The sequence below is a fragment of the Vombatus ursinus genome, unplaced genomic scaffold, assembly GCF_900497805.2.
Source record: "Vombatus ursinus unplaced genomic scaffold, bare-nosed wombat genome assembly UNPS02014903.1, whole genome shotgun sequence".
NCBI lineage: Eukaryota > Metazoa > Chordata > Mammalia > Diprotodontia > Vombatidae > Vombatus > Vombatus ursinus.
This window is the reverse complement of record NW_020954681.1, coordinates 2,228,837-2,256,519: the sequence shown is the minus strand read 5'-3', so window position 1 is coordinate 2,256,519 and position 27,683 is coordinate 2,228,837. Positions and strand designations below refer to the sequence as shown.

General features: G+C 39.3%; 1 long non-coding RNA gene across 1 annotated transcript in view; it reads left to right on the top strand.

Annotated features, from left to right (window-relative positions):
- Positions 1-9,258, top strand: part of LOC114028947 — a 19,090-nt gene extending 9,832 nt beyond the window's left edge. The window contains exon 3 of the long non-coding RNA XR_003567426.1: positions 9,174-9,258. This is a non-coding gene — a long non-coding RNA (uncharacterized LOC114028947). The remainder of the gene's footprint in view (positions 1-9,173) is intronic.
- The last annotated feature ends 18,425 nt before the right edge of the window (positions 9,259-27,683 follow it).

Genomic DNA, 27,683 nt, shown 5'->3' with positions numbered 1-27,683 from the left:
TGTGTCTATATATATATATATATATATATATATATATATATATATAAACTGAAAATATTTTTCTTTGATAGCCAAGAGTACAGGGGCCTTAATGTACATTAAACAAAGCCAACACCATACCAAAGTAAGACATGCTGCAGACAGTAGCATATTTGTTACTTTGGCCCCATTTGTGTGCTATATCACCTAGTGCCCACCACTCTGATCCACTGCTTTTAATGAAAAGGCAAAGACATTTTCCCTTGCAAAATAAAGCAAGACATGCATTGATCAATTTCAGCCCTGAGGAACAGATGAAGGAATGTACCTCTATCCCTTGCTTAGAGAAGTGGACTATGAGTATAGAATGTTGCACATGCCGTATGATGTGGGCACTGCAATGCGGTTGGTTTTGCTTAACACTTTTTCTTTGTTACAATATAAAGCTTATTGGGTGGATGGGTGGAAGGCACAGTACATGTAGAAATGACTAATGTACAAAACGAAGGTCATCAATAAAAGGTTTTTGACCTTTTCTTAAAGATCAGTTATAATGCAAGTTGAAGAAAATAATGCAGTGCCATCATTTGTGAGTATTTGCTTTTAAGAGCACTTATCAGGGCTCTAGAATGATCTCTTGCCCTCCTCAGTGGCACAGGAAATACTACATTTGCCTAGTACCTCAGTCTCCAATGTGCTACACAAAGAAAGAGAAATGGTACCAGGAAAATTAAAGCAGAAAGTGTAGCTGGACAAAACCAGAGAGTACATGTATGCTGGCAGTGACCCAATCATGAAAGCCCTGAAGGAGATATCTCAAGTGTGGGAGGAGGAAAATCCCCAACAATATTATTAAACAAAAATAAATGGCTGAGAGGATATCAATAACTACCGATCCTTCTGCCGGCTTTCTCATCCTCATAAAATCCTTAGGAGAAGGATCTATACACATATTGATGAAAACGGGAGAAGGGCAAGAGCCAGCTTTCACAAATTGTTTTCTACATCTTTAAAGCCACACAGTTGTCTGAAATGTACAGAAAATCCAAGATCCTGATGTGTTTTTGTTGATTACAAAAAAGCATTTGACTCAGTAGAGCAAAAAGCTACCGTAAAGGCTTTCTTCCGGCCTATGTTAATATTGTACAAGATTCCTCAATAAATGCAGCCATAGAGAGAGAACACTGTCGAATGACCCTCTGGTTATTGAAGCCTAATATGGGGGAACATAGGCTCACCAAAAGTGTTTGACATTGCCATAGAGGATGTCTTATGCAGGGTCCAAATGGAAGAGGAGTGTGAGGTCCTCCAGCTGCTCCTATTTGGGATGACATTATGCTGACTGAATCAAACCCCTCTCTCCATTGAGATCCATGATTATTCAAAAGACACCAGCTTAATGGCCTAAGCAGGAAAAGCTAAATGGATGGAAAATGTCTATTGTCCAGAGGAAGACATGCAACTGAATGGCCAGTCCATTGAATTAATTCATCAGTATGTATATTTGGGACAGACACTGCAGATGGACAGCAATTTGGGCTCAGAACTGAATAGGAGAAAGAGAATGGGTTGGATTGCTCTTGGGAAATTGAACAGTTATTTCAATGATTCCAAGCTGCTCCCTGGTGCTCACTCAGTCAGACACACACACACACACACACACACACACACACACACACACCATCTTTTTTTTCTTTTTTTTTTTTCACCTTTTTTTTCCAAAACCCAAATGTTTGCCTACTGATGTACGGTCATCAACCTTAGAATACCAAAGTTTCCAAAGGCTCAAAGTTGCAAAGTCTAAAAAGCAATGGAGAGACACACAGTACATGCAAGTGGTGTACCCTATAGAATATTTCAAGTAATGACCTACATGAAAGAAATAGAATAAGGGACTATCATGAAGGAAATGTATTATCAAAACAAGGTGGGCCAGTCATGTAGCATGAGTGAGGGATCACTGATGGATAGCCCAGGTGCTATACTATGAGAAAATGTGAAAAATCTAAGTGGCCTGTAGAATGTTGGGTAGATACTCCGTGGAAGATTGATGAGACGATATGGACTGTATAAGTAGATATATTTAGCTAGTAGGCATTCTTTCTATTAATATAGCTCCCCTAGACTGGATCTCAGTTCCAGTGATACTGAAATATTGAAACATTGAAATATATACGCTCTCATGGTTGAATTGGCAGTGACATTGGAATGCTCCCAAAATACTATGCTGATTTTCTCTCTGAATTCTGTCCCTTCCTCTTTATTCCCAATTGCCAATATCCTGGCTCTTCTTATCTGGACTATTGTACCATCCTCTTAACTTGTTTCTCTGTCTCCAGGCTCTCCCAATTTCAATCCACCCTTCACATACCTACCAAAATATTCTGCCTAATACATAGGTTTCACCACTATTTAAAACCCAACTCAAATACAACTGCTTCAAATGGGCTTTCTCCAACCCAGTCTTTCCCACTTCTACCCTCTGCCCCACTTGATGACATTTTTCCTTGGATGTCAGATAGTACTTTGATTTGCAGCTTTGATGTACTTATGAGGCAGCTAGGTGGCTCAGTGGATACAGTGCTGGCCCTGGAGTCAGGAAGACCTGAGTTCAAATCCGATCTCAGACATTTACTAGCTGTGTGACTCTGGGCAAGTCACTTAACCTCTGTTTGCCTTAATTCACTAGGGAAGGAAATGGCAAACCACTCCAGTATCTTTGCCAAGAAAACCCCACAGACAGTATGGTTCACGGAGTCACAAAGAGTAGGACACGAATGAACGACTGAACAACAATGTATTTATGATATAATGATGTCCATTCCAGCTACCTGTGTTTGTGTCTTATTTACCTATTAGAATGTAAGCTCAAAAAGGGCAGGGACCATTTCTTAACCAAGCTTTGTTTCTTTGGATAATGGTAGCACAGCATGCTGCACACAATAGGCACTTACTAAATGTTTCTTACTGGATTAGGATGTGGCTGCTATTCATCCGATCAAGATCCTTAAGGGTTCTCCGTTACCTTTAGGGTAAAATACAAACATTTTAGACTGAGACCTTCACAGCCTGGCTCCAACCTACCTTTCCAGCCTTCTTCCCATTTCTCCCCTACATACACTTTGTGCTCCAGGCAAAGTGAACTATTCCATGATTTCATCCTTCCACTCTCCCACGTCAGCACATCCATGTAGGCCATCCTTTATGTCAGGGATATACCCCTTCATCATCCCCTAGCATTTATATAGCACTTGAAAGTTTGCTAACCCTAACCCTAAAATGCTCACTGGATCTTCACAACAACCCTGTGAGGTAGGTACTATTATTATCCTCATTTTATAGATGGGGTAATTGAGTCTGATGGAGGTTAAGTGATTTTCACTGGGTCAAAAAGCTAGGAAGTATCTTAGACAGGATTCCAACTCAGGGTTTTCTGATTTCAAGTGCAACATTCTATCCACTGTTCCAACTAAATGCCCAACATCATGTGCACATTACCTCTACCTTTTCAAGTTTTCTTCTCATATTTCACCTCATTCTACCCTTTTTGCCATAATCCCATTCTACTTTGTATACAATGCACTTTGTGCCCCTCTATTAAAATATGAACTCCTTGAGCATGTTGTTTTATCATCTTTTTCATCCTCAGCACCTAGTACAGTGCCTGGCACACAGTAGGCATTTCAACATCTATTGATTTATTGAATTGACTCAGTTACATTCTCTTCCAAGGCATCAAATGATGCCCTAATCTCCTGGGTGTCAAAATGAAGGAGGCCAAAAGAAACTAATACGGCACCTAGACAGACTGCCAGACTGACCCGGATTATTGCATTTGCATCACCTAGTCCTCTCCTCAACCCATTTATAACATAGAATCAAACTATCTATGGAACCAGGAGTTTCCCCTAGAGCTATTCCCATGCTCCCTAGAAATCATTTGTGATTACTGACTGAATGGTCCCAGATACATGGGATCAGCTGACCAGATGGCCAATGCAATCCCAAGTTGCCACAAATGCAAAAATGGTGCCTCAGAAAGGTATTAATGCCATAATCATTAGCAGAGTAGCTAGACCCTTTAGATAAATGTGCTCCCATGAAATGGTAAACCCAATTCTCTCCTCAAGTTAACAGGGATAAACTCTTGTACAGAAATACAATCCTTTGGCTATTATTTGGGATCTGGTAACCAGAGGTCAAAACTTCTAGGTATACTCTCCTTAGGATTCATAAGCCTCTATGCAACTATGTGCAAAGTAAGACAGTGTAGACTTCCAAAGGATTTGTTGCTAGTGGCGTCCAACTGGGCAGCAAGTATTCTCTGTTTAGCAGGAAAAGAGATGTGCCCCAGTGGCTATCCCTGTGTTGGGGGGGGGAGGGAAGATCTTCCCCAACAACCAAATGCAGCCCAAAGCTCTGAGAGAGATATTGGACCACCACCCTGTATTTATAGAGGCTGAGGCACTACTCAGGCCATGATTGAGAAGATTTTTAGCCAGTTTATTATATATTTCCCAGTTTAACTGCTAAATGAAAGAGACTTACAGAGATCCTAGGCCCCTCAAATAAATCAAAGCAATTAAAAAAAAATCAATCAGTCCAATCCAGTTCAACCATTTACCAAACATTTAGTAAAGTCTTGCTATGTGCAATATGGCATTGCACATAGGTTAGGCAGTGAGGAAACAAAGGAAAAAAAAAACCCTACAGTACTCATCCAGTTCTCAAGGATCTTACATTCTACAAATTCAGGGAAGTCATGGGTTCCTTAAACACTTAGAGAAAGTTGTCTGTGAATTTATATGGTAGGTAAATTATTACTCTTTCTCATTCATCAACAAGTAGAATGCTCCTTAGATGCTCCTGTGTGGTTGTTCCCTTGGGCTAAGTAATGGCCATGGAAGGATCTTGATTTCATGCCATGTCACCATCAGTTGAAGGAACTGGGAGTATTTAGTACAGAGAAAAGAAGGCTAGGGCTGGGGAGGGGGAATTGATAGCATTTCAGATACTTGAAGACAAATATCATATAAAAGATGGATTCAATTTGTTCTGTTTGGCCTCAGATGAGAAGAACTAAGAGCAATGGGTAAAAGTGGCAAAGAGGCAAGTGAAGGCTTGATGTCCGAAAAATGTCTGCAAGGCTGGAACTGTCCAAAGTAGAGAAAAATGACTTCCCACTCGCTGGAGGTCTTCAGAGGATAGATGGCCACTTGTGGGATGCATTATAGGGGGGATTCTTTTGCAAGAAAAATTTGAACTGGATGGCCACTGAAGTCCTTTCCCAACTTTGAAATTCTGTGAAATCATCTTGGGGTCAGAGTAATAGCCCCAAAATGTCACTGTGTCACTTTTCCCCATGCCCCTTGGAAGCATATTCCCTAGCCAGACAAACAGGAACAGGGATTGTGTCTCAGGGAAGAGCTGATTCCTCTTGAGTTCAAAACCAGGAATGCCCACTGGAATGGATGGTCTCTGGTTAATGGGGGAAACTGACCTCGACTAGTAACTCACAAGTTGGGATGAAACCTCCTGGCCACTTCAATGAAATCCGGTCACCATGACCACCTCAATCTTGAACCTTCAGCACTCTTTTAAAGGGTTATAAATTCATACTTGGTAGAGATCAGAGTAGCTAGCCCAGAACTTCCAATCTACCTAGGACATTTCAGGCCTGTTTTCTATTACAAGCTATTTCATTACAGCCCTGAAATGTTACCAATTCCAGGTAATGAAATCTGGGAGAAAAACAAAAAAACACCAGTGAATACAACTCCATAAGCCGATAACAATGAGTTTCCTTTTAACAGTCTGAGGATATTGTCTCAGGTCTAACCAAAAGTATTCCTGGAAGGCTCAAATTATTTTTGCTGAATGCCAGATAATCTTCATTTCACATAAGTATGATGAGCATCATCAGAAAGCATTTATCCAGCCTTCACCAATAGCTGTGAACCCAGCCCTGACAGGTGATAATAAAAAAAAATATTCTCTTTCACTCTGAGACCCTGGGGGATTTTCCTGGGTCTTTCCTTATCTCTGACCCTTTCCCTGGGAGAAGTAATTTCTATTCAAAACTCATCCAGAGCTGAAACATTTAGATCCCTAGTCTTATCACCATGTAACAAAGTCCTTTCATTTGGCAACATGCAAAAAATAGTTCCTAACTTCCAGATGGGCAAAAATTAAAGGTGTTTTTCTTTTCACAAACATATTTTATTGGTGCCTTTGGTTGTTTTGTCAGAGTAATATCCATATATCACCTCCCACAACTGAAATCTCCATTGTAACAAAAAAAATCAGTTCATCAAAAGCAACTGACATACCTGGCAGCAGATGCAACATTCTTTCCTGTTAGCCCCATGCCTCTCTACCAAGACAAGGGAGTTATACTTTAGGATTTGTTATCCAAGATCAATATTAGTTTTTTAATTATTCAAACTTCACTTTCTTTTCAAGTGATTTTTTCATTTACATTGCGGTAGTTAATGTCAGTAATTACCATTTCTACAGCCTTGTGGAAAGAGTTTGCTTGTAAAATAGGGTCAACTTCATCGTGATTTTCTTTTAACCAGAGGGACCTGTGATTTCATCAGTGTAAGGCAGTCCCTGGAAGGGGATTCCTTCTGCTAATGTGGATCAGTGACTACTCTCTGGACCTCATAGTCTTCAACAGTTTCTGGGGACACTGAAATCTTAAGTAATTTTTTTTTTTCAGGATCACAAGACTAAGGATGCTGTGTAAGCAGGACCCAAGACTTCCTCTTTAGCCACTATACCACCCTACCTCTCATTTTGAGTATATACTAATTATCATGGCTGAGAAAGTCAGCAGCAGTTGCTATTTCTGCAGCTTACAGGACTCAATATCTCAATGCTCTTTTATGATTAGAGGCCAGGTAGCACAGTGGCTAGGGTACTGAGCTTGGATCAAGAAAATGTTCAAAACCTGCCTTTGACTTGTCCTAGCTGTGTGACCCTAGGCAAGTGCTTTCCCACTATATGCCTCAGACAATTCCCTCAGGCTTATCAACTGAGGCCTTAATGGGTTGCATCTAGTAGCGGAGAGGGGTTCCCAAGGTGCAGAATCAAAAGTTCTTTCATGTGTTTTATGATTACTTGCTAACCAAGAAAACAGAAGATTTTACATTAGAAACAGACTGGCATGAAAGTGTCTTGTCTTATGTAAACCAATTCATACTCAAACTAAGTTATGCTACATGACTCTCTCAAGGAGAAAATCTGATGTTTTTTAAGTCTTTGAGATACTGTGTTTTGACAAGGTAGTTCTTGAAGTTTCTCATCATCATTTAGGAATGATAATGGCAATAATTAACTTAATTTATTATCAGCCCAGAAATTCTTTGAGAATAGGGTCGATATGCCTGCTAACTTGGCAAGGAAACCATAATGAGGCCAAGCTGCCATTTTCCCTCCCTTCCCAGCATCAAAACTCTCAATACTTGTAGCCTTTTAATTCATCCAGACAATAGTCTTCTGGACTTTTCCATGACTCAAGGGGGGCCCCAAAGGGGTCTGGGATCTCCTGGAGCTGAATCTGATCCCATGCTAGAAGTTAAGCTCAGCTTCCCTCTTCTCCGCCCTACGGAAAACCCTCCAGGGAAATATCTAAAAGAAATCCTCAGCATGGCTTATGTCTAAGGTCTTCCTCAAAAATAGACAACAGTTCTCCTCCTCCTAGAAAAAGAACTCAATGGGTAAGAAGAACATGGGCAAAAAGTGGAGGAGAGTTGCTTATCTCCTTCACTGGAGAAATGACACAATTCAAAAGAACTCAGAGGCTCTGTCTCCCCCAGAAACTCTCTGATTGCACTCAGTCAGCCAGCCAACCAACCCTTTACTCTCTCCCTGCCACTGACCCAAAGTTTCAGAAGCCTCATCTGAGAAGGGGAGGGAGTATACAGCTCCATGGGAAGTGCCCCCATCCAGTAAATTAAGGCTTACCCTTTTCACTCCTGCTACACTAATATCACTGGATATTGCATGTAACAAAACACAGGCAGAAAATCTACAGTGGAGAACTTGGGTCTCTTTGTGCCTCCATAGCAAGAGAACAGCATGCTTTCCCTTTGCTTCAGGGTTTGGATCAGGGAGTTACTGGAAACATCATTTTAAAATTAGTCTCACCATGAAGACAGAATGGAACTAAAAATGTATATTTACCTACAAAGGAGGCGTTTTCTATAGTTTGGAAATGTGCTGATGCATGGTACCCGAACCTGAATTCAAAATACTCAATTACGCTTTATAATTCTAGAATTTCTGAAAGAAAATGAAGCTCAGGGGCCACCAAACCCTACCCAAACCCAACTAGGAATCCCCGCTATCATATCCCCAATAAGGGGTCTGCAAGCCTCAACTCAAAGACCCCCAGGGTAGCAAACTCACACTGTCTCCTGAGGCAGCTCATCCCACTGGTAGACAGGCTGAACAGAAGGGAAGGGGTTAGGGTTAGGGAAGTTTTCCTGATACCAAGGCAAATTTTGCCTCTCAGCAATGTCTGCCCATTGTTCCTAGCTTTGACCTCTGAGGCTAAGCACAGCAGATCTATTCCCTGTTCCACATAACACTCCTTCAAATACTTGAAGACAGTTATCATCCCCAGTCCATCCCACCATAAGTCTTCTCTTCTCCAGATTAAACATTCCCAGTTGCTTTTACTGATTCTTGTATAGCAGGGTATCCACTTCTCATACCATCCTTACTTCCCATTTCTAGATGCACTCTAGCTTGTCAGTGTCATTCCTAAAACATGGTGCCTGGAACATGAGATAGCATTATCAATGTACTATCATCAGGGCCTTTGTATCACTGTGTATCACCTGGGCATAATGGGAATATGAACACCTGGACACTAATGTTCTCATGATTTTCTTTCAATTTTCTTTCAATTAACAAGGATTTATTTTTACCCCTCTCACTAAATTTCCAATTTAAAAAACCTTTATAATAAGTATGCATAGTCAAGCAAAACATGTTTTCACATTGTCCGTATTAAACAATGTCTCTTTCTGAACTCAGAATCCATCATTTTCTTGTCAGGAACATGCTTCATCTTGGGTCCACCGGAATTATGCATAGTTATTGTGTTAATCAGAGTTCTCAGGTCTTTCACATTTGTTTGGCTTACATTATTGCTGTTGTTATATAAATTATTCTCTTGTTTCTAGATGTAGCCCAAGATTGCAAAAAGCAGAAAGGTGCAAAGGATGGAACGCTGTCCCTAGGATGAGGAGATTTGGGTTTGAATTCTGCCTCACAAGCTCACTTGCTGTTTGACCCTGAATAAAATCATTCAACCTCTCAGAACTTCACAGAATCTTAGAGTTGAATCTGTACCTGAATAATAATCTGCTCTTTAACCTACCCAATAAACGGACATCCAGTCTGAACATGAAGACCTCTAGTAAGGTTTCATATATATGATTTCATTTATGAATTATGAGGTTGTGTTTCCTTGTTGTATGCTTGAATGTGTATTGTTAATGGCTGTTAACCTAATAATAAAAATCTATTAAAAAATTCTAAATTTGTTGGTCATGGGATTAATGTCAGGCTGGAGGGAATTCTCAAGTGGTGCACTAGAGGGCCCTGCCTTGCTAAACATTGTCACAGATTTAGCAGTCGTTATGATTTTTATACTAGTTACTTAAGTAAGTTGCTGTGTAGACACACAGGATAAAAGTATCAGTGTACTAACTGAATTAAATTCATTTCTGTTAGAGAAACAGTTTCTGCTTATTCCCATAAGAGGCAACTAAATCATTTTTTAATAAAATTAACTACTCCAAGTTCTCACCTAAGTTGTCCTGTGGTATATCATAGTGGCAAGAAGGCGACTTTGTTCTCAAAGGCTCTTCTAGTAGAGTACAAATTCTGCTAAGCTGGAAAGGTGTCAAGGATGAGCCCAGTAAAAGACTGTAGGTCTGTGAAATGAAGACCAGTCTAGCTAAAAGAGATTATCAAAAGGTTGACCAGTAATGGATTGGGGCTGGGGGAGGGAGAGTGTGTGGACAGGGAACCAACTCTCAGACCATTTGCTCATGAGTTTCATAGAAGAGAGTTCTCACACTGATTGAATCCTGGATCTTTGAAATGGATGTGATGGATTATTGCTCCTACTCTGACCAGGGAGGACTTGATCATCTCACCTGGTGGTTTTAGTGTCATATCAACACAATGTATTTTAAAGCTCTACCCCCTAAAAAGAAGTTAAGGACTTGACCTACCTATCATAGAAAAGCCAAGTGTAACTGAATAATCATATCCATACCTTCTTTTAAAGGATCAGTTACTAAGCAATCAATCTGTCACTCATGAAAAAGCAGTGATAACAGAGTATATCCCATGCCTGGGATATTGGGCCCCTAAAATAGCAGCATAGATAACGATCAGAAAAGAAATGGCAGATAATAAACTAGGCTGCATAGAATCCATTTACAAAGTTGAAATCTGTCATAAACAGCTATTTCCCATTGGTTTCAATGGTGCTTTCAAGTGGAAGGCCTTGAAAAAGAAGATTATCGAAACCTTAGCACCTTCCCAGCACAGCTAGAGGATAGAGTACTACCATGAGACGCAGGAGACCTGGGCTTGATTTGTCACTTGTCTCTGGGCAGGGGCATATTCTGGATAAGTCACTAAATGTCTCTGTATATGAACTTAGACCAGTCAAGCAGAACGTAAGCTGCCCTAGCTACCTCTGAAGGTTGACTGTTGCACGGACAGTTGAGATTACATAGTAGATGAGAGAACATGTTTACAAAATAGATAGTATTCATCCTATGATATTAATGCCTATATTCCAATTCTGTGGTAAACATGGCAAGTGAAACTGATCAAACCGTCAAAAGTCAGCTATAGCGCATGGTCTCAGAATTAATTTTTTGTAAGTATAACCATTAGGGAAATAGCAAGGCCCAGTGGATAGATAGAGTGTGGCCTTAGAGTCAGGAAGACCTGGATTTGAATCCTGTCTCAGACATTTATCAGCTATATGACCCTAAGTCATTTAACCCCTCTGAGTTTCCATTTTCGCACTTATAAAATGGGAATAATAGTAACATTGATCTTGTAGAAATCTTATGAAGAATAAATAAGAGTATTGTACAAACATTAAATCTCTACATAAATGGGAGCTATTGTTATTCATGTTAAAAGAAAAATAGTTGCCAAAAATGTTCTAACAATGTTGTTGTATGGGCATGAAACATAAAACACAACAATGTCCAAAATAGTGAAAATGAACGTAACACAGAGGGCAATGGAGAAGTGCACGGTGGATGTGAGCTAGCTATCACAAAGGAGAAAGCCTCCAGTAGGCTCCGTGGGGAACCTCATTGGACATGGACATGAGGGTGCAGGTTGGGAAGACACGATGAATAGGCTCTTCTCTGCATTGTTGAAAGGAACATTCATCTCAATGCAATCACAGACCCATTAGGGTTCTTATTAATAATAATAATAATAATCTAGCTCCCATTTCTATAGTACTTTCAAGTATACAAGTACTCAGAATGAGAATGAAAGCATTTTTCTCCTGATTTTACATAGGAGGAAAATGAAAGTCCATCAAAATCTCAGGGGCGGGCATTGCAGCTGTATTTGTTACAGGGAAGCCATACCAGCTGCAGTCCATGGAGCTATACTCGAAGCCCTCAGGCTCATGGGACTTTCCCCACTTTCTAGTTATCTAGTCCAAAACCTTAAGAAAAATGCAACAGACACCAAAACGAAGATACACATATATTTGATAAGGTCAGGAAAGTGTCAAGGTTGAAAGATGTCCATGAAACAGATAAATTCTAAGTCTACCTGCAGCTGGTGGAGATTGATTGGCACAATATGAATTCTCCCAGGGAGAGACTAAAGACAGTAGTACAACTGAGCAGCAGGATTGCTGTGAGCTATGAATAGGAAGGGAACAGGTACATCTGGCCAGAAGCATCAGAGAGAAATGCCTGATGGGGCCAATGATGTATGCGTGTATGCTATTTATCAATAGAGGTCTTGGGGAAGTACAGGTGCAAGCTGAGTCAGATAATAAGAGTCTAGTAATTGTCTGCAACTCTTCCCCAATGCTAAAGGGACTACACTTCGCTGCTGAGGATGAGAAGCTCGTCTTTGCAAATCTGTAGGGTTCCCCCCTTCCTGATCCTAATTCCACAGAGGAGCTCAGAAAAGAAATTAAACATTGCTTCTCCTTACTAGAGCATTACACCTTGGTGAGGGTAAAGGGAGAATGGGGAATTATTAGATATTCTCTGCATCCAACATTATTTAATAAAATATTTCCTCCATGGTATCCTGGATCAAAACTTGTTCACTTCCTGTAGTGGGTAATAACAAAGCAGCTTTGGCTTTATTCAGTCACTTTTTAATATCATATAAGCCTCATGATCTGAATACTAGCCAAAATTGGACAGATTCCCTCTGGTGTGCATAGCAAGGAGTCACTCAGCTTATTGGTTCAAAGGCCCCACTCAGAACTCTGGGAAATTTGATCCATCAATACCACTACTAGGTCTGTATCCCAAAGAGATCATAAAAGAGGGAAAAGGACCCACATGTACAAAATATTTATAGCAGCTCTTTTTGTGGTGGCAAAGAATTGGAGATTGAGGGGATGCCCATCAGTTGGGGAATGGCTGAACAAATTGTGGTATATGAATGTAATGGAATACTATTATTCTGTAAGAAATGATGAGCAGGTGAATTTCAGCAAAATCTGAAAAGACTTACATGAACTGATGCTGAGGGAAGTGAGCAGAACCAGGAGAACATTGTACATAGCAACAGCAGCATTGTGCAATGATCAACTATGACAGACTTAGCTGTTCTCAGCAAAAGAATGATCCAAGACAATTCCAAAAGACTCATGATGGAAAATGCCACCCACATCCAGAGAAAGAATTATGGAGTCTGAATGCGGATCGAAGCATATTATTTTCACTTCTTTTGTTTTTCCTTTCTTGTGGTTTTTCCCTTTTGTTCTGATTCTTCTTTCACAACATGACTAATGTGGAAATATGCTTAACATATATAACCAATATCAGATTGCTTGCCATCTTGGGGAGGGGGAAGGGAAGAGAGGAAGAGAGAAAAATTTAGAACTCAAAATCTTACAAAAATGAGTGTTGAAAACTATCTTTACACGTAATTGGAAAAAAAAATAAAATACTATTAAGTGCAAAAAAAGAACTCTGAGAAAAATTGTCACGTGGTTACCCAACTATAGCCTTGATAGCACCCAAACCCCAGAGTGTCAGAGTGAACTTCATTACACAGACAGCGCAGAAAGAATCCTAAACAAATTTAACCATACAGTTCTTAGTCAAGTGCTTCCAGAGACCTTCCCTCAGGATGCAGTTCATTCATCTGAGTCTGCTGCTCCAATGGTAGAACCCAATTGTGGCCTCTAAGTGATAGCCTCAGCTTCTATTGGCCTCCTCTAGTTTGAATTCCACCCACTCCAGTGTCTTTGCCAAGAAAACCCTAGATGGGGTCACGAAGAGTCGGGTCAACTGAAATGACTGAACAACAACAGCAATGAATTCTAGACTGCTATAGAAAAAAGTCTCATTTCTTATTTGGCTGGTCTTCTGTACTGTAAATATTCCTTCTCTTTTTTTCTTGGATAGCTACTCAGCATCCTTTCTTCCACCAGACTTCTCTCTGCTAGTTGTGCATGATTATGTAGTGAAATGAACACTAGATAGACTTGGAGTTCAAACCACAGAAACTCAATTAATAGAGAAGATCTCAGAAGATCCTATCTAGAGGTCCTAAGAATCCTTCCTATAACATTACTGACAAGCAGCCATCTAGCCACTACTTAAAGACCTCCAAAGATGAGGAACTCACTGTATATTTAGACAGTCCATTCCACTCTTGGTCAGTTCTAATTGTAAAAGAAAGTATTCCTTATAATAAGCTGAAATCTGCCTTTGCAATATACAAATGTATACACATTGGTACTGTTTCTGTCCCCTTGGTATCTAGCAAAGTAAGTTGAGTCTCTCTTTAACATGAAAGCTCTTTTAACAATGATAATAATAATAGCATTTCTATAGTACTTTATGATTTGCAAAGTATTTTACAAATATTATTTCATATTGTCTTCATAACAACTCTGGGAAGTAAATACTATTATTAGTCCCATTTTGCAGATAAGAAAACTAAAGCAGATGGAGGTTAAGTGACTTGTGCATCACACAGCTAGTAAATGCCTGAGACAAGGCCTACATTTTGTCTCCTCCAGGTTTTAGTTATTGCCATTCATCATCTGGGCCAGGTATGGCACAGCTTCCAGCCCAGTCACCTTCCTCTGATTGTGCTTCGGTTTGTCAATGTCCTTCCTGAAATGCAGTGCCCCAAATGGCACACATTACTTCAAATGTGGTTTCCCAAGGGCAGACAGAGGACAAGAGAGTCACCTCCCTCGTTCTTTGTACTATTCATCTCTTCTTCATTCAGCCTAGGTGTAGCATTGGAGGTTTTTTTGGTTGCCATGTTATATAGATGATTTGTCATATAACTTTCCTGAATCCCTTAGTTGTTCAGGGGAGGTATTTTTACTTATATGTGTACCTAGTGTTACCCCTGAATAGAATGGAAGTTGTTTTTTGTTTGTTTGTTTTTTACAGGCAGGGCCTGTTTTGTTTTCATCTTTGTATCTTCAGAACCTAGAACAGGGTCTTGTGACATGGTAAGTGCTCAATAAAGGTACCATCCCACTAAGTTTCAGTGATGATGTCAAATTTACTCTTTGAATGAGTAGTTTACCAAACTTTCTCACTTCTTATCACTGTTAAGGCCTCAGTAATTTTCTCACGGTGACCTTCTCCCAAAAGAAATACCTAACAGTTCTGTTTATTAAAAGTAGTTAGGGCCAAACAACTTAATAACGACTTAGTAGCCATTGAAAAAGTGATACATATAAATTAAAAGAAAAAAAACTTTTTTTTTATTTCATTCTCTTTGTTGTTGCTCATTTGTGTCTGACTCTTTGTGATCCCATTTAGGGTTTTCTTGGCCACGATACTGAAGTGGTTCACCGTTTCTTTCTCCAGCTCATTTTACAGATAAGGAACTTGAAGCAAACAGGGTGAAGTGACTTGCTCAGTGTTTTGTCTCCTCCAGGTTTTAACTATTGCCATCCGTCAACTGGGCCAGCAACTTCTCATACTTTCTTGTATACACAACTAGTAAGTATCTGTGGCTTCATTTGAACTCAGGAGGATGAGTCTTCCTGACTTCTGGCCTGGCACTCTACCCACTGCACCACCTAGCTGCTGCCTGGTACATAGTATACTCATAATTAGTTGCCATAATTACTTACTAAGGAGACGTGCACCTGTGGGGCACTGCATAGTTTCTGAAACCTTGAAATACAACTGAACACTGCCATCCTCATTTTCTGTTCCATATCAGTTTTCATAAAATGCATACTTTTTTATCCCAACCTCTAAAAACCCATCTTCATAAACAGATGACATGGCAAACAAGAAAGTATGAGATGTTACAAGTAAACAAAAACATATCTCAAACGTTTGACAATGTCATCGCAAAAAGGAATGTTAAAACTGTGAACTACTTTCAGCTAGTAGTTTGTCTGCATGGTGTCCTACAGAGGTCAAGTATCACTGTGTTTTCCTCAAATATCTCACTATCCCATGGAGTCCCTGGGAATTTCCTGCACTGCTTCACACTGTTTAGGAACTGAGAAGATAGGATCAGTTAGTGTTCAACCCCTTATCACCCATAATAATAATAATCTCTATAAGCAATAAAAATGATTTCAAATTCTGATTCTGATACTCACTAGCTAGTACTGGATTTGAATTTAGAGCTCTGACTCTGTTCTTTACAACCCACGTGACCTTGGCTTTGAGTTTCCTCATTTGTGAAAGGAGGGATTTGGACTTGACAGTCTCTAAGGTCCCTTCCTGCTTGAAATTGATGATGCTATGAGCTCTGTGACTATAGGCTATTCTCTTAAACAGTAAACTTCAGTTTCCCCCCTTCCTTAAAAGAGGGATGATAGGAGACTTAATAATGACATCGTAATTAATTCATCATAATTAAGTCTCCTATTATCCTTATTTTAAATGTCAAAGAATGAATCATAGAAACAATAACTGTGATGGAGAAGGCTAAAGATAAGACAACATATCAAAATTTCTGGGATGTAGCTAAAGTAGTTCTCAGAAAGAAAATTATATCCCTGAAAACATACATTAACAAAATGGAAAAAGCAAGGATTAATGGCCTGAACATGGAATTTTTAAAAATTAGAAAATCAATCAACAAAAAAGCAGCTCAAAATAAGCACAAAGAGGAAATCTTGACAATTAGAAGTGAAATAGATAAAGCGTACAACAAAAAGGCTATAGAACTGATCAGCAAAATGAAAAGCTGGTTCATTGCAAAGACTAAGAAAATTGATAACGTTTTAGCTAATCTAATAAAAAGGGAGGAAAACCAAATTATCAAAGGAAAAAGTGAACAAGGAACAATCACAGAAAAAATAGAAGAAATAAAAGAATGATCAAAACTTACTATATGCAATTCCAGGCCTCCAAAACTGAGAATTTAAAAGAGTTGGAGGATTATCTACAAAAATATAAAATACTCAAATTAACAGAACATGAAATCAAGATTTTAAAAAACTAGAGACATTAGAAAACTTAAGAACTTCCCATCTCCAATTAGTTGGGAGTAATGAACATGATGATGATGATGATGCTAATGATGATAGTGGCTGGCATTTAACATTAATATATGATTATATATTATAATTATGATAAATAATATAGTTTATATAATAATAATAATAATAATAATAGCTTAGAAAATGAAATTGAGTTGGCTGTAAAGCAAGCACCAAAGGAATCTGGTACAGACAGTTTTATAGGTAAATACCATCAAATGTTTAAAGAAAAATAAAAAACTATGCTACACAAATTTTTCTCAAAAACTGAGAAAGAAAATAGTCTACTAAAACCCTTTTATGGGATAAGTGATGTATGAATATTTAAATCAGGGAAGGATAAAGGACAAAAAGAGAACTCTAAGCCAATATCATTAATGAAGAGGGAAAGGGACCGGACCTGTGATTTCATTAGTACACAGAACTCTCAGGTAAGGAACCTCCCTCCACAAACGCAAGTTGGCATTTTCTCAGCAACTTGTAGTGTTAGAGAACTGCTAAGAACACTGAGTGGTTAGGTAACTTGCTAAGGGTCACATAGCCAGTATGCGTCAGAGGCGGACCTTGAACCCAGGGCTTCTTGGCTTTCAGTCCAGCTCTTTATCTACTACCACACACTGTCTTCACCACTAATGAATATCAATTCAACATTTTAAGATAAAATCCTAGCAGAAAGACTGCAATGCCATGTCCAAAAATATATTCACTATGAAGAAGTTAGATTTATACCAAGGATGATTCAATATTAGAAAAGCAACTTATATTATTAATAATATTAAAAACAAAACCGCCTAAAATTACACGATTATACAAATACAGAAAAAAAAAACTTTGGCAAAGTATAACATTCATTTATGCTAAAAAATTAAATTAAATTAAAAATAAAAACAACAACACTACAAAATATAGGCATGGAAGAACCATTTACTAATATGATAAAAAGTATACATCGAAAACGAAAATCTAGCATTATTTGCAATGGGGAAACACTAGCTAGCTTCCCCACAAGTACACAACTTAAGACTGGCTGCCCCCTTTCCCCACTGCTGTTTGGCATAGATGACAGCAACAGCAATATGACAGGAGAAAGAATTTAAAGGCACAAGCATAAGCAACAAGGAGACAAGAGCATCCCTACTTTCAGATGACACTATGGTTTATTTCATAAGACTCTAGCAAATCAGTAAAGAAACCATTTGCAACAATTAGCAGCTTCATTAAAGTAGCAGCATACAAAATAAATCCACAAAAATCATAGTATTTCTCTAAAGCAATAACAAATCCCAGGAGGAAGTAATAGTAAGCAAAAACTCATCAAAATAACTACAAGGTTTTGTTGACTATACTTATTTGTTACGAAGGAGGGTCTTTACTAGGGATGGGGAGGGTTAGTGCTACAGCTGCAAAAAAAATAAATAAAGAAAAGAGAAGAAAATAAAGAAAAGTACTCCAATGAAAAAAATTTAAAATATACAAGAGAGAGCAAAAGGACTTTTAGAAAATGGCATAGACAAGAAGGACAGTCTTGGTACTACCATGTTAAAGTCAATGTATTCTTTAAAGCTACATATGGTAAATTCCCAATTCCATATGCAATACTCTTTTTATGTTCTTTGTATATGGAAATATTCATGTTTATTGATGAATATCAAGTTCAAAATAAAATATTTATTTAAAAATTACTACAAAATGCATAAAATACCTGGGGGTCCAACTACCAAGCGATGATCAAAATTTACAGAACTATAATTACAAAACATTTTTAAAAAAAGAAAGAATGACTTAAGTAATTGAAGGGATATCTGTTGCTCATAGTTGTGCTGCACTAATTTCAGAGAAATGATGTAAGGGTAGAACTGATTTACTTGAATATGGAGAAAGAAAACTCATTTCTTCACACCCTTGGGATAACACAATAAGATGGGGAACCACATTTTTTTTGTGAGCTCCTTGAGAACAGTGACTGTTTTTTTCCTCCCACCTTTTTTTTGTATCCATGGTACCTAGAATACAGTAGTTGTTTAATAAATTTCTGTTGTCTTGACTTAATACATTAACTCATCAAATCTTGTAAGAGTGAGAGACAGTGTGATGTAGTGTAATGGAATTCAAGGTCTGCCACTGGTACATACTAGATGTGTGGCCATGGACAAATTCACGGATTTGTCTTGGAGCCTTAATTTCCCCACGTGTAACATGGGGATCGTAATAGCACTTACCTCACAGAATTGTTACAAAGTACAAATAAAATTATGTCTGTAAAGTGTTTTGCAATCCTTCTAGCACTATTTCAATATAAACTATCTTCATTATTGTTACTGTAAGCCCTTTACCCTTTGTGTGAGTGAATCCAGAGAGGTTAGTGTGAGCCCTAACATCTTGCTTCAATGAGGATGCCTATGATTCAACTTCCTCGAGTTTAGCAGCAGCATTATGGCTGCCCCCAGCCTAACATCTCCTCATTTCCACGAGCTCTTATAATAGAATAAATTCTATCCTCCACTTGAAGCCATGAGGCATCCCTGATACCCAAATGTCCCATATTCTTTGCAGTGAAATAGATAAAAGATACAGTGAAAAAGGAGGCTTATCTAATCCATTATTTTGATAAATGGATTCCACAGCATGGGGGGGGGGGCATCTAGAGTTTAGGCAGTTGGGGAAAATTTTGAGAAATGTTTCAACACTATAGATACATTTCCATTCCTTAACCTCAGAAGAGACCTTTTTTTCAGGTTGAGCTACCAGAGAATTAAGGCTAGTGCTGAAGCCAATAGCTGGGACTGAAAAGGTAAAAATATGGGAAAAGGGTCTTTCAATGACCACCCTTTTTTAAAAAAGTTGTTTTGATGCTTTTTGATGTAGCATCATAGCTGCTTCTGGAAATACCACACCCCTTCATGATCCCCTCAAGCTTTAACTCTCTCTCATAACACAAAACAAACAAACAAACAAACAAAAATACCTGTTAACACTGACATGCACCTTACAATGTATACCACATTCTGCCCTAGTAGTCCCCCACCTCTCTGCTCTCAGGAGGGAGGAATGTTTCATTGCCTGTTCTATGAGACAATTTTAATTTCTTCAGTTCTTCAGAATCTGATTTCCTTAGAGTGAGTTTTTCATTTATTTCATTAATTATTTCAATAATATTCCATCATAATGATGTTCCATGGCTTGTTTAGCCATTCCTGAATTTATTCTTTATCTTTATTCATTATTTCTTTGTTGACCCCTTTCACCTTCAAGAAATCTGAGAATTGTAGCAATCCAAAAGAAGCTTCAGCCAAAATAACTTCCTGTTACTCCCGATCTTACAGATAATTCGCTAGGAGAACCAATTAGTTCTTTCTTTAAGCATCAGAAGCACTTTATCACCTGAAGACAAGCGTTGCTAATCGTATTAGACAGAAGTTAATTTCTAGGTAACTCGCCTCCCAGCAGCCCACATGTCACCCAGGGTAGCCGCCTCCTTATTTACGACAGCACGCGAGTGTGACTTGTTATGTTTGGAGACTAATGCGCATGAAAGGCCCTATCATCTTCAAATGATGGGCCTACTTTGTTTGGGAAGTTCAAATTCTGGAACATCTGAGCCCTAAAGCACGCTGAGGTGAGCTGTCTTTCTTGAAAAGCTCACTGTCATTTACCTTCAAGATTAGAATTTGACTGAATTTCTGTTGTTATCACTAGGTCATATTTTCTTTTCGATTCTCAATTCAGCTAAGAACTACTGAAAAGGCTCTCTCAGGAGGTAAATTAATGTTTAACAATAACACTAGTAAATTGCAGAGCTAAAAAACCTCACATTATATTTATAGATGAAGGAAGACTTGTTCTGGTTTGGTTTGGTTTATTTAATTGTATTTGCTAAAATGCTTTCTGGACACTTCTTCTTTTATGCCATACTGAAATTTCATCTGAATCCTTTTCTTATCAGGGTTAACCAATTTGGCTTCTTAGTCCTACTGATGAAAAAGAATTCCAAGCTAGGGAAGAGGTCTGGAGAAAATAGGATGAAGTTCAAGGCAAAATTGGAGAAGAAAAACAGGAAGAATGGGAATTAATATAACATTTGAAAGTTTGCTAAGCACATAAATCTTAAAAGATTATCTAAATGTAAGCTTTCATTATTTTTTCTTATATTCCCACCTCAAACATTTACTAGCTGTGTGACCTCAGATAAGTCATTAACCTGTGTTTGCCTCAGTTTCCTGAACTGTTAAATGGGGATAATAATAGTACCTACCTTACAGAGTTGTTGTGAGAATCAAATGAGATAACATTTGTAAAACACTGAGCACAGCGTCTGAAACATAGGAGGTACTATATACATGCTAGTGATCCTTATTATTATTATTAAGACCAGGTCCAATGTGTAGAGAGTTCTGGATATGTAGCAAGAAGCTGTCCCCTCATCTGTAGCCTAGAGGATGTTGTGTAACTCAAAGGGAGGCAGAATAAACATCTCTTGCCCTCTTCTCCTCTTACTCTTCTCCAAGGGAGACTTTAATTCCTTCCATGAGGGGAAACAGGAAGTTGGGGCCATGGTCACTCTGCTCTTATCAGAGAGAGAGGGTACTTGGGTAGAATTTTATCTCTCTATTCCCTTAAATATTATTAGTTTAGTGGATACAATTGGGTTCAATCTAACTTTCAATCACTCTCTCATTACTAGGAGGAAGAAGGATATCGAAGCTCTCTATACAAGGCTTGACCCCTTTCCCATCAAATACCAGTTTCTCAATGACTATAAAAAGAAAATAGCAAAAAAAAATTATCTATATCAGTAGCAAAACATAGATCAGAGAAGGTATACATTGGAGAACATATGGCAGATCATGCAGAATGAAGGAGCTCTCTCATTGAGAGTGACCTGTATCTCACATTGCGAGAGACCTGGATCTCACCCAGGGCAAGTTCCCTGAAGTCTCTAGTCTATCAAGTTGGGGATAAGGACATGATGGAGACTAGCAGCTCTTCTCAGGTCTTCCCAAAGTCTTTCCCTTCAGCACCCTGAAACAGCATTGGCCTCTTCCAGGTTCACTCACGTAGCTGGAGGCCAAGAGTACTTGAAGCAGTCTGAAGAATTCTGGAGCTCGCTCATTCTTGCCAACTTCACTCCATCCCTCACTCAGGGAAGAGCTTCCATGTCCACCAATGAGGAGAAAGTCCCATGCCAATGGACTTTGGGACAGGGGACTTCTCCTCCTCCTTCTCCTCCTTGCCATTATTCCCAACTAATTGGAGATGGGCAGCCCTCTCTCATTCTGGGATCCCATCACTGCTCTCTATTTATCTTCATTTCTATTTCTCAAAAACAATGATTCTTTTCCCCTTTCTAGATTAATTTACCATGCATGATCTGGAAGATTTCACTTCCACTTGAACACTCATCTCAACAGGTTTCCATTGAGCTTTCATTTCCAATTGCTTGTGCTCACAGTTTTTCAACTTTCTTTTTTCTATTTTTTTCCTAATGCCCGTCTTCTCATGCTCACTTAATCAACAGAGAACATATTTTAAAATTAGGCTGGAATGAAGCTCCAGGTCACCCAAAAAAGGGTAAAGCAGGGCCAGAGAGACGATGGTTTGTCCCAACCTTGACTAGTTTGTCCCTATGAAGGCTGGGATGATAGGGGACTAGAAATCATGCTACTTTATCCTTCCTTGGAATTCCTTCAGAATTCCTCTTCAGTCATATCCAGGGAACCCACATCTCACTAAAGGTATTCCCTAGGTCCCAGAGAAAGGCAACTTGCTTATAGTTACAACAGCAAACAGAGGCTGTGTCTGCTCAATGATAACACTCTATTCCCAAAGGCACCTGTGGCAATAACATGGTGTTAAGAGTAAAACTATTTTGCCCCAAATAACTTGTTTAAGAAAAAAAAATTAAAAATATGATGAAAAACTCATCAGGTAGCTAGGTGTTATGAGGGTTAGAATTCTGAACTTCCAATTAGAAAGAATTGAGTTCAAACTGTACTTTAGATATTTACTAAGCTGTGTGGTTCTGGGTAAGCCAGTTAACCCCTCTCTGCCTAAATTTTGCCACCTATGAAACAGGGATAACAATAGCATGGAGTTGTTCTGAGTGTCAAATGAGAGAAGACATGTAAAGTGCTATATATAAGTGCTAGCTATTACTATTATTGTTAATATGAACAAAGGTTCACCAATAGAGAAGTAAGATTCCAGTCGTGAGAGGAAGCCACGCCATTAAAAAAAAAAATCACTCTGTCTCTTCTTCCCTCCCACAATAACAAAACAAAACAAAACAAACCAGGAGATGGGGGTGGTTTGGAGTGGTTGGGCACTGCCCTACCTCCCTTGCAAGGCTATAGATATGTATAACAGCAGTTCATAAGATTATAGAGCTGGAAGGGGCTTGAGACGTCATCTCATTTTATAGATGAATGACTATCTCACCTTAGGATAATAAGATCAACAAGTAGGGGTGGTGCAGCAACATTGGGGAGGTGAGGGTCAACGGGTACTGACACCTCCTGGGCCTGCCACTGGGAATATGTGAAAAATGCAATAGAAGTCACTATCTGCTCTTCAAGCTCGCTTAATGAGTCTGAACTTCGTGCTGAAGACATGGTTGTATACCATCAGTAAGTGCCTCCAAGTAAACGAACCTTGGGCCTCAGTGCCATGGCCATGACATCACAGGGCACTCACTCAGGGTTGACCGGGCAGGCCCCAGGCACCTTCCACCTCACTGGGGACACATAAGCATCACAGTTTCCATGAGTGCTCATAAGATGACACCATGGCAAGCAACATTAACTGCTCTAGTAATGAAATGTTTTTTTGGGGGGAGGGAGTGGAATAGTTAAATTAAAAAGGTATGTGAGCAATCATAACTATATTGGATACCACCTCATGGGGATAATGATGCATAAATACAGCACTTGAAAGTTTACAAAGTACTTTACATGAACCTTAAAGTGCTAGATAAGGGTAAGCTACCATGAGTAGCATAATATTAATGATTCCTGAGTAGTCAAAGATAGGCAACCCTTCATTACTCTACCACTGCTATCTACTGCTATTCGTTTTCTGTTTCTAAAAAATTGACACTGAGCTGATCAAGGAAATGTGTTTCAGTCCCCCAACTGTGAGATTCTGTGATTAGCCTTTCAAGTGATTGCAACAAGTTGGGGGTGGGGGGGGTGGGAGCAATATCAGCCTGGCTCCAGGGTGCCATACATTGTAGTGAATGGGGAGTGTTGACGCTATCTTCAGGTTTCTAATGTCTGGTTAACCAAGATCCCCAAGTCATCCCAGAGAAAATCAAATCTACACTAAACAGTAATATCAACATGCTGATGGTGATCTCCTTGGCCAATCTCCCCCAGTCATGAATTGTTTTCAGGAGCCTATGAGGAGAGAGACTCAATGAGTAGAAAATACAATCTACAACCCTACTTGATCTTGGCCCTTCCTTCTCTGGGCTCTTGTCGTATAAGGTAGAGCAGAAGAAAAGTGGATTCTTCTTTATCTGTCACCTTGAAGTTGCTTGTCTGTATAACTCCAAATCAACCTTAGCCATACTCTTTAAAAAAAATAATGATAATAATGTGAGGCAGTCAAGTGCACTGGATTGAGTGTTATAGAGCTGGAAGGGAACGGTCCTCCACTGAATATTCTGAACCTTAAACTGTCTCTTTCTACTGAAGGTAAAATGCCCTTCCTTTTCTGGACCCCTGTGGTGAGGTGATATTACTTTGCCATGATAGCTAGTAGTGTCAGAGGCAGAATTCAAACCCAGATTCCAATATTTGCTCTGCTACTTACCATGGGTGACCTTGGGTAAGTTGCTTTAACCTTCAGAGTCTCAGTTTCCTCATTTACAAAATGAGAGATTTAGATTTGAGAACTCCTAAGTTCTCTGGAGGCAGCTAGGTACCTCAGTGGATTAGAGTACTGGGTTAGAGTCAAGAAGACCTGAGTTCAGTTGTACACAGTAACAGCCACAATGTTCGATGACTAACTTTGACAGACTCATCTCCTCTCAGCAATGCAAGGATCCAAGATAACTCCAAAGGACTCATGATGGAAAATGCCATCCACATCCAAAAAAAGAACTATGGAGTCTGAATGCAGATTGAAGCACATTATTTGATCTCTCTTTTTTGTTGTTGTTTTTTGTTTCTTCTTTCTCGTGGTTTCTCCCATTGGTAGTAATTCTTCTTTACAATATGACTAATGTGAAAATAGGTTCAATATAAATGTATATGTAGAGCCTATATGCCATTGTGGGGTGGGGGGAGGGGAGAGATGGGGAGAAAATTTGGAACTCAAAATCTCAGGGAAGTGAATATTGAAAACTAAAAATAAATAAATAAATTTTAAGAAAAAAGAAGACCTAAGTTCAAATCCAGCCTCAAATACTTACTAGCTGTGTGACCCTGGGCAAGTCACTTAACCTTTGTTTGTCTTAATGCATTGGAGAAGGAAATGGCAAACCACTCTAATATCTTTGCCAAGAAAACCCGTGGACACTATTGGCATGGTCCATGGGGCCATGAAGAGTCGGACATGATTGACCAACTGAACAACAAACCACAACAAAGTTCCTTTCCAGCTCGAAATCTAAGAACAACATAAATGCAAGTTAGCTAACTATAACTGATAACAATCATTTCATGGCTAGCATACACAATGAAGTGAAAAGGCAATGTAAATTCTAGCTCCACAGTTGTGGCACAGAGGGAGAAGGCCAGTGTTTTAGGGAAAACAGACCAATGTCAATTAGGTCTCTCCTAGGAAAGCCCATTTTTTCCGATTCAATCCCTCCACCCAACCAGAGCCTATTTCAACATCCTTACCCATTTCAGTTTTCGCTTCCACTGTACGTCCCACCAAGGAAGCCTTGCCTTCTTGCTTCTTGATCATCTGATATGTGAAAGTTGTTATGCTCCATATTCTAGATTGCTGACTTTCTCCTGTTAATGAATTCTACCAAACCGTTTAAGTAATAAGGAAATGTACCTTTCTCTTGGAGTTCTAATTTATTACAGCTACATAAATAATGAACATGGAACAAGGGATGAGAACTTAGGGATGGACTGGAGGAGTGACAAAGTATAGAATGCTGGGTAGGTCTGCTCCATGCAGAGACAGCTTAAAATTCCTCCTATCTCACCTTGTTTTGGCTCTTAAAAACTTGGAAAGTTCACTTGGTCATTAAGGAATTCAGCATATTTGCAATAAGTAAATTCCTCACTTAAAATACACATTTCCCCCCTCATGTTTACCCTTCCCTTCTCCCCTTGTCTTGCCACTGGACTTCAATGACTCAGGAAGAGAGAGTGAGGCTGACAACTTTGTGCAGCTCTGCCTCACTTGAATCCAATTCACACTAGAGTCAAAATGTCACCCCGTGATGTCACTGGTCCTCTTTGAAACGAAGGATAAACAACAACAACATGTCTGAGTTTTCAGAAAGTGCTCTTTTGAGTGCCCTCATTTAGAGGCAGCCCTAAGCTGTATGAAATATTAATGACTCTAGATATCTGCAGACAAGCAGGATGGGCGCTTACACCTCCAAATATATAATTTATACGGGAACTTCAGTTACATGAAAAGCCCACTGCCAAGAGTCAAGAAACCTAGCATCTCATTCTTGATCTACTATATGATGATGGGAAAAGTGTTTCCCTTCTCTGGGCTCCAACGTTCTCCTGCGGAAATGAGAAGGAATGTGGCACGGTGGATGGGGGGCGCAATCTTGGCATCAGGAAAAGAGAGCTTTAAGTCCTGCGTCTGACACACACTAGCTACTCTGGCTGCATGACTAAGGGTTACTTTCTAATATATTACTTTATGCTGAAGCTGTCCAAATTCCTGGGAGTACCTTGTACTGCAGAAATCACAGATCTGGACTCCAAAACAAAACCAAATGTTTAAAAAAAAAAAGCTGCAAGGGGTCAACCAGCCCAACCTCTTCATTTTATAGCTAAGAAAGGTCCCTTTAGTGTTTCGTCATCTCTAAAACAGGGATAATAATACCTGTAGTTCATCTAGTGAGATAGTATAGTGTAGAGGGCCAGGACTTTAAGCTCTACAAAGTGCCTCATGAATGTTATCATTATTTGACCCTTACAGAGTTCTAGATGAGCTCATCAGCTCCCACAGATTCATCTGTCATCGTTTCTCAAATGATTCTCACATCTATTTATCTGTTCTTAATTCTGCTTTTAACCTGTAGCCTTCCATCATTAACTGCCTATTGGACATCTCAAAGTGGATGTTCTGTCAGCATCTTCAATTTAACAAGTCCAAAACAGAACTTAGTATCTTTCCCTCAAACCCTCTACTCTTCCAAACTTTCCTGTTACTATCAAGGGCACTGTCATCCTCCCAGTCACCCAGGCCTGAAATCTCTGTGTCAGTTTCAACTCTTCACTGTTTCTCCACCCCCCCCCATTTAACCAATATGTTGCCAAGCCTGAGTTGATTCTCTCTTTCTTTTTCTTTTTCTTTTTCTTTTCTTAGGGCAATTGGGGTTAAGTGACTTGCCCAGAGTCACACAGCTAGTAATAGTCAAGTGTTTGGTCTGAGGCTGAATTTGAACTCAAGTCCTTCCTGACTTCAGGGCCGGTGCTCTATCCACTGCGCCACCTAGCTGTCCCCTGATTCTCTCTTCAAAATATCTCTCATGTGTCCCTGTGAATGGAGACTCATAGACATCACCCAGATATAGGTCCTCATCATCTAATGCCTGAATAATATTGCAATAGCTTTCTGAATGGTTTCCCTGCCTCCACTCTCTCCCCACTCAGGAGTCAATCCTCTGCTCAGTTGCCAAAGTGATCTTTCTAAAATGCTGGTCTGACTATGTCGCTTGCTACTCAGTCAACTCCCTTCAGGACCTTCAGGTACCTGTCTGAATCTACAGACTATTTTTTCGTCACTGGGGAATATTTCTTCAGTTACCCACATTAATCAAATC